General features: G+C 41.9%; 1 protein-coding gene across 13 annotated transcripts in view; it reads right to left on the bottom strand.

Moving 5' to 3' along the window:
* The window catches only part of RBFOX2 (RNA binding fox-1 homolog 2), an 839,083-nt gene that overhangs the window by 474,465 nt on the left and 349,041 nt on the right, over window positions 1–15,577 (bottom strand). The gene's annotated exons all lie outside the window — the stretch shown is intronic.

Genomic DNA, 15,577 nt, shown 5'->3' with positions numbered 1-15,577 from the left:
ACCGGTACCGACGAAGTGGAAGTTGACAAAGTAGGACGATCCACTGTCGGTACCGGCGGCTCAGACCGGACTGGTACCGGAAGACTCGGTACCAGGAGTGAAGGCAGAATGTGCTCTAACTGTTCTTTAAGTTGTAATTTTAGAACAGCAGCAATACGGTCTTCGAGAGAAGGCACCGGTACCGCCTTTTTCTTTTGCGGTACCTGCGGTGCCGCTCTACGCTCCGAGGATGAGGAACCCGATGTAGAGGGGCTCACCTCTATTGGAGCGGAGCGCTTCCGTGAGCGCCTCGAGGTCTGCAGGATTGGGCTCGCTGCTATTGAGACCGGAGGACGCTCCAACGGGGAAGGCTTCTTAGCCGGCTTACCTGGAGGAGCCGACACCGACGCGGTATCGCGTGGTGTCGACGATGTGGGTGCCGACTGAGCCGGAGTCGAAGTCGGTGCCGGAGTGGTATCGGACATCTCGGTGCCGAAAAGAAGTTTTTGTTGAATCTCTCTATTTTTAAGAGTTCTTTTCTTTAGAGTCGCACAGCGGGTGCAGGTAGACGATTGATGGTCCGGGCCAAGGCACTGTAGACACCAATTATGTGGGTCAGACAGTGAAATTGGCCGTGCACACCGCTGGCACTTTTTAAACCCGGGTTGAGGGGGCATGAATGTGAAGACGGCTTCAGCCAAATCGAAGGCCGAGGCTTCGATAGTGGCAGTAGGCCCCGCCGGGGCGAAACCGAAAAAAGAAAGAAAACTAAATCAGTTTTTTTTTTTTTTTTTAAGAAAGAAAGTAAAATAAAATGAAGGAAATAAACCTTCTAAAGACGTTTACGCGAGCGGGAAGGCGAAAAATGGAAAAAGTTTTCAACAGCCGTTGAAACGTGCGACTTCTTAGCTCCGCGGAAACTAAGAAACTGAGGGACCGCGCGCCTCTGTCGGGCGGGAAGGCACTCGCGCGTGCGCGGTGCGGCCGAGCTAGAACTTTCTAAAGTTCTTAGAGTGCAATCACTCTAAAATTGTCCGTACCGGGGCTCCGTCGGTGCCGTCACCCATCAGTCAAGAATATGCTGCCTGCTTGTCCTGGGATAATGTATTTTAGAGAGCGAAAGAAATCAGGAGAGTCTGAGACAGGGGCATATTTGTTTAGTATGAGGAAGGTTGTATTGTGAAGTGATACTAAGAGTAAGCACCATCTTCCTTCCAAGTCAGTATTACGGGAAAGAATTGTGATTGGAAGTGAGGATTTGAAATAAATCGAGACCATTTATTTTTTAGTGGTGCGTGCATTGTCGGGGCGGCAGCCGGCTTGGCTCGGGAGCTGAGAGATCATGCCCATGCTTGCACAGGATGGCGGCTGGCTTGGATTCGGAGCCGGGAGGCGCTGGTGGACAGCAGAGGCATCGCCTGAGTTGCACGGGGACTCCGAGGGAAAAAAGCCACCCCACTGAAGGAGCTGCGGCATCCACCCTGGGCCACCATAGTAAACCTTGGTTGTGGAATGAATCATCTGAGTTTACATTTTAGCCTATGGAGAACTTTGCTTTGATATACAAGCGCTTTGGCTTACGAGCATGCTTCTGGAATGAATTATGCTCGTAAACCAAGGTGCCACTGTAAGAATGAAAAACCATATTATTGTTAGAGAAGACAGTCACAGAGACGTGATTGAAAAATTCCTGATATTTGAAGTTAGAAATTAACAGACTTCCTGAACAGATTAAACTAACAAAATGTCACATCTAATAAAGACATACTTCACCAGAGATGTGACATTAGAGAACAACTAGAAAGTACGGGTAGGATTGAACCACAAACGGCTTACCGTCATGCCGGTCAGTACCTCCATTGACGATATGAGAATATATTTATACTTTTCATGCCTTATACAGCTGAGAAGAAAATGCAAGTTAATGATACAGCAATAACAATTAGTGCATTTTAACTGAATCTATGTATTGTTGTAGTTCAGCAGGATCTAAGTATGTTGAGGTTTTGTTGTTGTGGGTGATCATCATTCACACAGGGTAAAGGAGGCCGAATCTAGCCCCGATATCCTTGAGGTCTTGTTACTGTTGTATGAAGATCTTCCTGCGGATTGCCGTGGCTTTGGCAAAATCTGGAACAAATAGGACTTTCCTACCTTGATAGAGAATTTGTTTCGTCTTTGATCGCTGTAAGGATTTAAAGGGTATCATAATACTCGAGCCACAATTGGTTGTGGCGTTTTCTGGTTTGGGTTAGGCCGCGAGGGGACATGGTGTGCCCATTCCAGCTCCAGAGGTATAGCAAATTTAAGGCCTAACAAAGACGGGATAAGGTTGCAAAGGAAGGCAATTGTGTCAGCACCCTCCAAAGTCTCAGGAATACAAGCACTCTAACGTTGTTTCTGCGACTCCTGTTAGCCAGGTCTTCAAGATCTATTTTCAGTAAAGCAATATACCGGTCGTGTTTAAGAATGAGAGAGACATGTTATTCATGTTTCATTTTGAAATCTTCCAACGCATCAATTTTGTGCCAGGCATCCATAAATTCCTCCACTTGTTTGGACATTATGGGCTCCTTTTACAAAGCCGCGCTAGCGGTTTTAGCGCACGTACCGGATTAGTGCGCGTTATAGCGCACACTAGCTGAAAAATCTACCGCTTGTTCAAAAGGAGGCGGTAGCGACCAGCGCGCACTATTCCACGTGTTAAGGCCCTAGAATGGCTTTGTAAAAGGAGCCCTATGTTTTTGAAAGCAAGCATTTCAGAGATCAGGAGGTCCAATTGTGAGTCAATGGACTTTGGCGGTTGTTTTTCAGAGGAAGGTGCCTCGTGCTTAGGCCTCTTTCTACTAGGCAGCAAAGAGGTCATTTGTTCCTCTTTATTATTTTATGGTGATGTCATTATCGTTAAGGGTATGATTAGTGATCTTCTTAGGATAATTGATAATGCTGTGTAAGGCTTTTGAAGATTATTTAGTATGCCGTCTTCAGCGAGGACTTAGGCAGCACGCCTGGTCGCCATGATTGTCAAGCCACCTTTAATTTTAAAAAATCAAAAACTTGTAACAAAGGATGTTGCAAACTATAGACCGGTGGCATCAACTTAAATAATGGAAGGCTGGATCACTTTGAAACTGACAGAATTTATAGATCCAATTTGATTTACTGTATCCTATTCAATCTGGTTTTAGGTTGGGTTATATTACTGAAATGGTTCTTTGTTCACTTGTAGTTCAAAGGAAGCATATACTTAAGTCAAGGGCAAAAATGCCATTTTAGTTCAATTTGATCTTTCAAGTGCTTTTGATTTTTTAGATCATACTTTAACTTAATCAAACTTTGATGGAATAGTGAATCATGAGTCATTTTTTAAATTGGTTTGATGGCTTTTTATCACACAATTCATATAAAGTTAAAATGTATGGTTTACTTTCTGACCCTTGGAATCTGGATTGTGTTGTTCCTCAGGGATCAATAACCAGAAAGAAACCTCCAGCCCACTGTTCCCTCTAAGCTGTGCGCTTGTGCACGCGCACACAACTTGCCGAACCCGCGAACACAAATTAAAATAGCTTGCACAAAAAAATAAGTTTTTGCCTAAAATAATTTTCACTTCTAAAATGAAATGTTGCAGAAGACCAGCTGTTCCGATTTCCCATTTATCACATTTATTGAAGCGCTATAATATAAATTTTAAGTCATTCACGTGATTCCGTTATCTTTGGCAGTTGAACTTGACACGTCACGTGCCCCATAGGGCCATAGCCTATGGCCCACAGGATATGAAACACTTCCGATTCTTTGACTTCCTGAAGTTCTGCCATATTGTTTATTTCATGGAATCGTAGTGTGCAGCGTGGTACTGCAGTTGTATAACTGTATTCGTTTATTAAATTGCAACCAGATATAACTCTTAAAATGTCTAAACCGGGAATGGTGAAAAATGTAAAACGCAAGAGAGCTGCAACAGCTTTTAGGTCTGAATGGCTTGAAGAAATTGTTGAAACGGAGACACCGGAATCTCGAAATACAATGCGTGTTCAACTGTGTGAAATATTTACCTATGACGAAGACGATGAAGTTGTGTGTTATTGTCAAGATGCCAAAGCAACTGGAAAATTCTCTACTGGAAAAATATGGGATGATGTTTGGAAACTGGACTTTCTGAAACGCCATCTATCAAGTAAATCTCATACCGACAGTATTAGGAAACTCAGAAGTAAAAATCCGAATTTAAGAGGGGGACTGGTTAACATGTTGCTTGAAAGCCCAACCAAAAAAGAAAAAGGCAAATTAGTAATGAACGGAAGCGTTCCAGTCCTGATGAAATTAAGGTTCTTGTCGACAGTGTTGTGCTAGCCATTAAGATGAATATCTCAATGCTCTCTGTTCAAGATATCAATGAGCACATGGCGAAGTATGTTAGTATACCTGATAGCTGGAGAAGCAAAAACTATGCATTTGAATTTCTTGAAATTATCAATGGCATTGTGCAAGATGATTGTATGGCAGACATTAAATTAGCAACGTATCATACGTCAACTGTTGATGAAAGCACAGACATTTCTGTCAACAAGTACTTAATACTCTACTTTAAGTATCGGACAGTCAATTCAAATGAGTATAGGACATCATTTGGTGGGATGCTACAGTTGGAAGCATGTGATACTACATCAATAGTAACAGCAATTAGGGAATTCTATAGCAAACATGAACTTGACCTGAATAAAATGGTTATGTTCACCTCTGATGGTGCCTCTTATGTTGGGCAAAATAGATGGTGTTGCAGCACAGCTGAGAAAAGACATTCCACATTTAGTGCAGCAACATTGTGTTGCACATCGGGAAGATTTGGGACTTTCTGATTCATGGAAAGAAGTAAAATTGATGAAAGAAGTAGAAACTGTAATGAGAACTGTGTACACAGTGTTCTGTCATCTTCTACTAAACGATGCAAATTTCAAGAAATAGCAGATGCATCTGAATGTGAATCAATTGCTTTCAGACCTCTGAATGAAGTGCGCTGGTTATCTAGACACTTTGCACTTAAAGCAATTATTCAAAATTATGATCCCCTGTTAAAATATTTTGAAGAAGACAAAGATAATGATCCTATTGCAAAGTACTGCTATAAGAAGCTGAACAGTGAACAATTTCATATTACACTTGAAGTTTTGAATGATGTCTAATCAGAACTGGCTTCCTTAACCATGGCATTTCAAAAACGTGGTTTGACACCATTGGAAGCTTATCATCTTGCACAGGGTAAATTGAACAAACTTCGAATGCAATACTTAGGCGACAAGGTTAAGTGGAGTGATAAAGTCAACAGTCTTCTTGACAACAGGATGAGGTCTGGAGAAAAAGTTTCAGTGAATACTAATTCCATATTAACCTTCATCAACATCCTATGTTTGCATCTGGGTGAAAGTTTTACTGAAAATGAAGTTGAGGAATGGTCTGCTTTTGACTGTACAGCAATATCACAATGCGACTTTGACTTCGGAAATGGACATATCAGATATCTTTGTTTAAAGTATAAACAATTTCTTCAGGAGGAAAGTGTTATTATTCAGCAATACAATGACTTTAAATTCCTTGTTGCAGAAAAAAATCAAAAGCAATCTGATAAACAGCTTTCCAGATATGACAAAATTTGCATTTCAGAATGATCAATTTGCAGATTTAGCAAAATTGATGGACATTGGTGCAACATTCTTAGCATCTAGTTCAGATTGTGAGCGTGGTTTTAGTCTAATGAACAATTTGAAGACTGAACAAAGGAATCATTTATATTTAGAGCATTTGGAAATGCTGATGCATGTTAAGAGTCACCTTCAAGATGGAGGCTCAACAGATCTTGACAGAATTTATTCGGACTGGATAAATATGAAAGATCGCAGGGAAAAACTTTGAAAACTAAATTGCTGTTATTTTCTAAATTTTAAGTATAAAGTACAATGATACCTTATTTATAGGTAGCGCTCAATGAAACATTTCAATGAAATATAATTTATGTTTATTGAAATGAGACTATGTTACATAAAGTGTAACTAACATAAAAGTGTAACTAAAATTACATTGTATTTTCATTAATTTAGACTAAACTCAAAGACCTGCCCATAAATGCCCATAACTGAACTCCGGGCCCTCTGGCAATCATTTTTATAGCGCACACAAATTTAGTTTTTCTTTAAAATGCGCACAGATGAAATTTTTTGCGCACACAGCCTATGAAAAATTAGAGGGAACATTGCTCCAAACTCCACTAAATACAAGGAAAGCCACAAAAAACGCCAGCAAAGTGGAGATGTACTGGAAATAACCAAGTTTACTGATGATAGAAAAAAGTAATATAATAAAACCAATTAAAATCAAAAAATGATCGTCACTAACATAAAACACAAAAATCCCTTATATTTGCCAGTTTTGAGATTACGCAATCTTGTGTGCTAAAAATGATGCTACCTTGTTGATGATTCTAATTTCAGCAAATCCAAACAGCTGACAAATGGTATGACAATAAAATGGACTTCAATAGATGAATGTGGTTCCTCGGCTTATTTGATTACGTTCATCAGGGGTCCTATAAAAACATGTATAGTGGTTACATAACATACCTGAATAAAATGTATATATCTGAGAACAAGTCCGATGTAATATGAAAGTGATCGGAAGAGTAGTTGAGAAATGTGGAAAACCATGCGAGAATGAATTTTAATGAAAGAGCTGAACCAATCAAGAAATAAACAGAAATGGAATGTGATCGAGTGTAATGAAACACCCTCAGAGACCACAAATATGAAATGGAAATGAACAATGTGACAAATAAAAACAAAACACTGGAGATCTTAAACATACCATTGCTAGAAGATCAGAACCAAAGATGAACATGGAATAAAAACTGAAAACAGACAGAGGAAGAACTTCTAATGAATATTAAAAAAACAATTAATATCAATGAGCAAATGGTATATTAAATATAAACCCTGAATTAATAAGAAAGTTACTCAAAAGCATACAGAAAAAGCAAAACACAAAAAATGCTAATTCAAAACTTGATAAATGTCTATATGGAAAAGCAATTCAAAGGCCGTAAAAAAAAAGTCTTACAAAACTTACACACAGCAACAGAAATGAAAATGCCAACGCTTATAGCCCCTTTTATTAAACTGTGCTAGCAGTTTTTAGCAGGGGAGCCGTGCTGAATGCCCCGCGCTGCTCCCCGACACTCAAGAGTTCCTATGAGTGTCGGGAGCAGCGCGAGGCATTCAGCGCGGTTCCCAGAGCTAAAAACTGCTAGCGCAGTTTAATAAAAGGAAGCCTTAATCTTAAGCTGAAACATACTTCTAAAACATCATGACAAGTACCACACGAAGTAAAATGCATATTAATGAAACATTCTAACAGCTAATGTGGTATTGAATGCATGAAAGTGTGTGGCACAGTGGTTAGAGCTACAGCCTTAGCACCCTGAGGTTGTAGGTTCAAATCCCATGCTACTCCTTGAGACCCTGGGCAAGTCACTTAATCCCCCATTGCTCCAGGTATATTAGACAGAGTGTGAGCCTACCAAGACAGATATGGAAAAATGTTTGAGTACCTCAATGTAAACTACTTAGGCTATAAGTGGTATGTAAATACTAAAAATAAATAAAATAAACAAGAGCTGGCACTACATTGTTAATAAAAATAGTAATCAAAAAATGATTATATGTGTCTATATTTTTGCAAAGAAGTCAAAGTAAACACCAACTCTAGCTGTGTAACTTCTATCCTCAGGCCCGGCTATGTACTCCAAAAGGTGAATAAAAAAAAATATCTTACACCACTTGTAAAACAAAAAACACAAAAACGAAACAATACTGACTCAAATGTTAAAGTGGGAGAGACCACATGAAAGATGAAATCGGTGCCAATAAGGATAATCTGAGGTGCAATTAATGCTAATTTTTTTTTTTAAACTAAATGCGAGGGCAATATATGGACTCAATGAGATGAACTTTTGCCAAATGCAAAAAAAACCCCACACCATATGTTAACCTATAAAACAATGGTATATGTCTTTAAACTACTCATAAGTGGTAAATACAAACAAACAAATACGACACTAAAAAGTGACGCAACACTTAAAATATTGGCCCCCAAAAAGCTTTATGAAAGTTGATAACTAAAAATGTATAATGTATGCTAAGACAACTGGCCACATGCCATTAAAAAAGGGATTGCTTAAGCCCCAGCACTATGCATAAAACGTAGATCCGTCCTCACATGAAAATGTATTATAAACAAATGGATACTTCATAAAATAAGCATAAAGTGTTGACCCATCTGTATATGAGAACATGTTGGAAGCATAGACCAGTACATCATCATAAGGTAAGCATATTAATACATATTAAACTATGTTCGTTAGAAAATTTGCTAAAGGTACAGCACAAAGTTGCCAAGCCTGAGAACTTTACTATTAATGCTAGTTAAGATCTATAAAACAGTTTAAAAAATACTAAGAAAACCTTGCCGTACTGAAACCTGTCGGTAACTTGAAAATGCCAATGTTGCGCGCAAATGCTGAGTAAAATTACTCGCATCAAGACAGGAAGTCAAAGTAAACTAAATTCAGAGCACATAAAAATGTGATGACATAGGGATGTCCTCTTTGAAGGAAGCATACGCTAATAAACAAAATTAGCGATGGAACTAATGTGTTGCCATAATTAGAGTAGGGAACTTGCCTGATAATATGAAAACCTAGCTCCCCACAAAGCAGAATCAGAACAACTAGATTTGTGAAGCGCCAAATTGAAAGTGGTCTGATGATGTTGGTTCAAAATAACGCTCATTAAACCCTCCATAGAACAAAAAAAAAAAAAAATCAATTTGAGAATTATTTTTAAAATCTGTTGTACATATTTTTAATATGAATTTGACACTATTTATTTTAAAAATTTATATACCGTTTAACACTAAACGGTTTACATAATTTACATGCAAAATTAAAATAAACACTTGATAAACAAATACATAATAAAAGAGACATTTGATAAAATTGACAATCTTCAGAAAAATACCATAATGTGGGCAATAAAGAGCATGGATAATTCATCGACTTTACCAGAAATAGCTAAAAAAAAAGGCATCTATGAAAAGCTGCATCTTAAGGAATTTTCTAAACCTGCCTTTTTCACAGCAATTTCGTATCTGACCCACCAAGAAGTTCCATAACAACTCCTGCCCAGCAGAAAGTCATTTTACCGGTCTCAACAAGTCTTGGGTTCAGTAAAGCTAAATTCTCAAAACGCAAAGATCTTTTTGGTATTTAACTGAATATATTACTTTTAAGCAATTCTGGGATGTTTCCGTACAAAAATTGATAGAAAATCATTAAACTTTATACTGTACTCTGAAGCCAACTGGAAGCCAATGCAATTTTTGGAGATATGGTGAGATATGATCATATTTAGACAAACCTGTAATCAAACATGCTGCTGCATTTTGTATGACCTGCAATGCTCTGCATCTTGCTTTTGTTATTCCAAGGTACAGGGCATTGCAGTAATCAAGTCTCAACAAGACCATGGCCTGAACAATTGTTCGAAAATCATATGGCACTGGCATTGGTTTTAATCGGTATAACAAGTGCATTTGTGCAAAGCATGCCTGTATGGTCTTAGTTACATGGAGCTTCATTGTTAGGCCTTACACCTAAGATGGTTAATGACTCATGTACGTAAAGAACATCATCAATAACTTTCACCTCTGTAGCCACTGATAATCTGGTTTTCCTACAAACATTATTTCAGTTTTGTCTACATTTGGTTTCAGACCTACAACAGGAACTCACGGCAGCCATTTTGATGACGGCCTTGCACGGGGCAGGAGCATAGGAAGATCGCTCCACTAGACCACCAGGTAAAGTCAGGAACACAGGAAAGAGGCGGAGGTGGATCAGAGCCGGCCCCCAAAATTATTCATGATTTTCCCTATTCGCGGTTCTGCACCTAACCCCTGCGAATACGGAGGGAGTGTAAATAATAAATAAAAATTAAAAGACTTTCAAAAGGTATACAGAACATTGTGTTTAACATGTATGTGTATATATATATATATATACACATACATAAATAATACATACATACATAAATAATTATATATATATATATATATATATATATATATATATATATATATATATATATATATATATATATATAATTATTTATGTATATAATTTAAAAATAAAATATTTACAAGTCATACAAAAAAGTACATGAACCATGATAATATGTAAGTATTTGACCAATAAAATTTTAAAAACAAAATATGAAAGGTTTAGTATTTTATTACATGAACGGTACTTAAATAAAAAGTAAATGATATGCAAAAGGGTAAGGGGCCTAGACTTTGGGTACCTGTGTGGTGGGGAAAGAAAGTATTCTTCAGTATTGAACCCAGAGTTTGGCACCCTCTTTCTGGCACTGGCATAAGAAGCTTCATGAACTTTTGTTGCTGGAACTTAAAAGGTTTACACCTTACATTTAAATGACAGAAACACTTTTATACCATATGGGATGAATATATTCATTCTTTCAGCCCACGAGTTAGAAGTCATATTTTAAATCAGTTGCAGATGTCCTGATTTTAGAAATATAGGTTATAGGGCATCCTCATTTAGCATGTGTCATTGGCTGTATTGGATGCTTGTCTCTCTTTGTAAGCATTGTCTAAGTTTCTTTCTTTCATTGAGGGGAGCGGTTGGGAGGATTGGTGGGTGGTTGGTTGTTTTTGGGGTTGTTGTTTTTTTTTTTTTTTTGGGGGGGGTGAAAGGGTGGCCGCTTGGGCTTCCTTGATAGGGGGTTATTTCTACTTTGTATGGATAATGGGTCCTGGGGTTACTCTGTTTACTAATTCTAATCATATAAGGAAGCTATTGTCTATACATTTCAAAATTATTTTAATTATAATTTACCTTCACTTCAATAATTACACAAATTTTTAACACTACCTAACCATTATAATAAATTTAAGGATGTTTGAATATATATGTCCAGGATGGGGAGGCAACTTTGATATATTTATGGTTGAGGATAATTGTTGGGTATATAATGGGGGGGGTTGATATATATAATTGATTTGTAATATAATTTGATAGAATATTAAGTGCTGTTAAATTGTAAAATGTTTTTATTATTTTGCACTTATTGTTAGTTTTAAACTGAATAAAGAATTAAAATAAAAAAAAAAACCCAAACAAAAAATACTCCCTTAACCAACATTAGTATATTTGTCACCTGACAAATATACTAATGATGGTTGGAGAGATAGGGTTGGCTCACTTAGCTGCTTCCTGGATACGGTAAATAATCTAGCGTATGAAGGATGATGTAAAGCCCCTCCGTGGTGCTGCACAAGAAAGCAATGTTACTTACCGTAACAATTGTTATCCAGGGACAGCAGGCAGCTATTCTCACTAGTGGGTGATGTCATCAGACAGAGCCCGATACGGACGTCTCACAAGCACGTGTTGCTTGTAGAAACTTAGAAGTTTCGAGATGCCCGCACCGCGCATGCGCCGGTGCCTTCCCGCCCGGAGAGCCGGGCGTGTCTCCTCAGTTCAGGTAGCTAGCCTGAGAAGCCAACCCAGGGGAGGTGGGTGGGACGTGAGAATAGCTGCCTGCTGTAGCTGGATAACAACTGTTACGGTAAGTAACATTGCTTTATCCCAGGACAAGCAGGCAGGTATTCTCACTAGTGGGTGACCTCCAAGCTAACCTCAGTGGGATGGAGGGGGAGTTGGCGACTTAAGAGAATAAATTTTTCAAAACTGTTTGGCCAAACTGTCCATCCCGTCTGGAGAAAGTATCCAGACAATAATGTGAGGTGAAGGTGTGAACCGAGGACCAAGTGGCAGCCTTACAGATCTCCTCAATTGGTGTTGATCTGAGGAATGCTACTGAGGCTGCCATTGCTCTGACCTTATGGGCTGTGACCTTACAAGGGAGTGATAATCCAGCCTGGGCATAGCAGAAAGAGATACAAGCCGCCATCCAATTAGAGATGGTGCGCTTTGATACGGGTCTCCCCAACTTATTAGGATCGAAGGAGACAAAAAGTTGGGGGGTGGTTCTGTGTGGCTTGGTACGATCCAGGTAGAAAGCCAAAGCACGTTTACAGTCTAGAGTGTGAAGGGCCGATTCTCCGTGGTGAGAATGGGGCTTAGGAAAGAATACTGGAAGTACGATGGATTGGTTGAGATGAAATTCGGAGACCACTTTAGGCAGGAATTTCGGGTGAGTGCGGAGGACCACCTTGTCGTGATGAAATACTGTGAATGGTGGGTCCGCCATCAATGCCTGGAGTTCGCTGACTCTGCGAGCAGACGTAAGGGCTACAAGAAAAAGCACTTTCCAGGTGAGATACTTAAGAGGAGCCCTGTTGAGTGGTTCAAACGGAGGCTTCATGAGATGGGAAAGGACTACATTGAGATCCCAAACTACTGGGGGTGGTTTGAGAGGAGGGTTAATATGAAAGAGCCCTTTCATAAATCTGGCGACCACCGGATGGGCCGAGAGGGGTTTCCCTTGTAGAGGCTGGTGGAAAGCTGCAATAGCGCTCAGGTGGACTCGTATGGATGTAGACTTGAGCCCAGATTGAGATAGGTGTAGGAGATAGTCCAGCACGGAGGATAAGGAAGCTCGCTGAGGTTCCTTTGATTTAGAAACACACCATGAGGAGAATCTAGTCCATTTCTGGGAGTAGCATTGTCGAGTGGAGGGCTTCCTGGAAGCCTCCAAGATCTCCCTCACTTCTTGTGAGAATTGGTGAGGGGTTACGTTGAGAGGAACCAAGCTGTCAGGTGGAGAGACTGCAGGTTGGGATGAAGCAGTGATCCTTGATGTTGAGTAAGTAGTGAAGGAAACACTGGAAGTGGTACTGGTTCCCTGCTGCTGAGTTGAAGTAGAAGGGAGAACCAAGGTTGTCTGGGCCACCGAGGAGCTATTAGAATCATGGTGGCCTGTTCGAGTTTCAGCTTGACCAGAGTCTTCTGGATCAGCGGGAATGGTGGGAACGCATATAGAAATCGTTTCCCCCAGTCCAGTAGAAAAGCATCTGCCTCGAGGCGATGAGGAGTGTAGATCCTGGAGCAAAACTGAGGCAGTTTGGAGTTGTGGGGAGCCGCAAAGAGGTCTATCTGAGGCGTCCCCCACTGTGTGAAGATTTGGTGAAGGGGGCTGGAATGGAGAGTCCATTCGTGAGGTTGTAGGAGACGACTTAGGTTGTCTGCTAGGACGTTGTTCTTCCCCTGAATGTAGACAGCTCTGAGGAAGGCGTTGTGGCGAACCGCCCAGTCCCAGATTCGTAGAGCTTCCTGGCAAAGGAGGGCCGAGCCCGTGCCTCCTTGCTTGTTGATATAATACATGGCGGCCTGATTGTCTGTGCGAATGAGGATCACCATGTTGTGAAGTAGGTGTTGGAAAGCTTGGAGAGCATTGAAGATGGCTCTGAGCTCCAGTAGATTGATTTGATGTAGTCTGTCCGCACTGGTCCAGAATCCTTGGGTGCGGAGACCATCCAGGTGGGCCCCCCATGCATAGTTCGACGAATCGGTTGTGAGAACTTTCTGATGGGGGGGAGAGTGCAACTGCAAACCTCTGGATAGATTCGAAGAGGTCATCCACCAAAGTAGAGACTGCCGAAGAGCAGGTGTGACTACGATGCATTTGGTTAGTGGATCGGACGTCTGATTCCACTGTGATGCCAGGGTCCTCTGGGGGATTCTGAGATGGAGTCTGGCAAAGGGTGTCACATGTACTGTGGAGGCCATGTGGCCCAGGAGCACCATCAGCTGTCTTGCCGGTAGAGTTTGGCGAGTAGACACCGACTGGCAGAGATGAAGAAGAGCCTCCATGCGTTGAAGAGGCAGGAATGCTCGGAGTCGACTGGTGTCCAGGACTGCCCCGATGAAGGGGAGGGACTGAGTGGGTTGTAGGTGAGACTTGGAAAAGTTGATCTCGAAGCCCAAGTTCTGGAGGAGGTTGGTTGTAGCCGAGACCGCCGAAGTGACCTCTGGGGCTGACGGGGCCTTGATGAGCCAGTCGTCGAGGTATGGGAACACCTGTAGTCCCCTGTCCCGGAGTGCCGCGGCCACTACCACCAGGCACTTTGTGAAGACTCTGGGGGACGAAGAGAGGCCGAATGGTAGCACTCGATACTGTAGATGCAGATTTCCCACCCGAAATCTGAGGAACTTTCGGGAGGCCGGGTAAATGGGGATGTGAGTGTAGGCCTCCTTGAGATCCAGGGAGCATAACCAGTCGTTCTGCTCGAGGAGGGGGTATAGAGAAGCCAGAGTCAGCATACGAAACTTCTCTTTGACCAGAAACTTGTTGAGGGCCCGAAGGTCCAGAATGGGTCGCAGGTCGCCCGTTTTCTTCGGGACGAGGAAGTACCGGGAGTAAAACCCTCGGTTCAATTGGTCTGACGGGACCGGCTCGACGGCCCGAAGCTGAAGTAAGGTTTGGACTTCCTGAAGAAGAAGGGCGGTCTGTGTCGAGCTTGAAGGATACTCTCTTGGAGGATGGTCCAGGGGAACCCGATGGAAGTGAAGAGAGTATCCGTCTCTTATGATGGTAAGGACCCATAGGTCCGTGGTTATGGCCTCCCATCGATGGTAGAAAAGATGGAGGCGGCCCCCTATGGGAGAGGCTGAGGGGTGCAGAACGGTGTCGGTTATGCTCCCGGGAAGGGAGTCAAAAGGGCTGGGTAGCCTTAGGTGCAGCCGGTGGCTGGGGTTTTTGCTGAGACTTCTGGGGGGGTTGTCTCTTCGTAGGTTGCCTCGCAGCAGGCGTTTGTCGGGGCATGTAACGCCGCTGGTAAATCAGGGGAGGCCTGGAAGGTCAAGACTGTTGAGGTTTGGGTTTGGGCCGCAGGATGGATTGAAAAGATTTTTCGTGATCCGACAGCTTCTTGGTAACAGTTTCGATGGACTCATCGAACAGATCAGCTCCCGCACACGGTACGTTGGCGAGTCTGTCTTGGAGGTTGGGATCCATATCGATTGTACGGAGCCATGCCAGGCGGCGCATGGCTACCGCGCTTGCGGCAGCACGTGCCGAGAGTTCGAATGCATCGAAGGAGGACTGCATCAGCTGGAGGCGTAACTGGGAGAGGGAGGCTACCACCTCCTCGAACTCGAATCGAGCTTGGGTGTCTATGAAAGGAGTGAACTTGCGGAGCACCGGCAAGAAGAACTCCAGATAGGAAGAGAAAAAGAAGTTGTAGTTCAGCACCCGTGACGCCATCATGGAGTTTTGGTAGAATTTTCTACCAAATTTGTCCATCGTTCTCCCTTCTCGGCCCGGCGGTACCGAGGCATAGACCTGAGAGGGATGAGAGCGTTTCAGAGAGAGGACTCAACCAGTAGGGATTGGTGAGAGAGTTGAGGGCCTTCGAACCCTTTATGGTGCACAATGCGGTATCGAGCATCGAGTTTGCTGGGAATCGCCGGTATGGAGTACGGTGTTTCGAAACACTGCATGAAGGTCTGATCCAGCAATTTATGCAGAGGGAGCCGAAGCGACTCCGTTGGAGGGTTAGGTAA

The sequence above is a fragment of the Geotrypetes seraphini genome, chromosome 2, assembly GCF_902459505.1.
Source record: "Geotrypetes seraphini chromosome 2, aGeoSer1.1, whole genome shotgun sequence".
NCBI lineage: Eukaryota > Metazoa > Chordata > Amphibia > Gymnophiona > Dermophiidae > Geotrypetes > Geotrypetes seraphini.
Note: the sequence above shows the minus strand (reverse complement) of the source record. Positions and strands in the feature narration are given on the sequence as shown.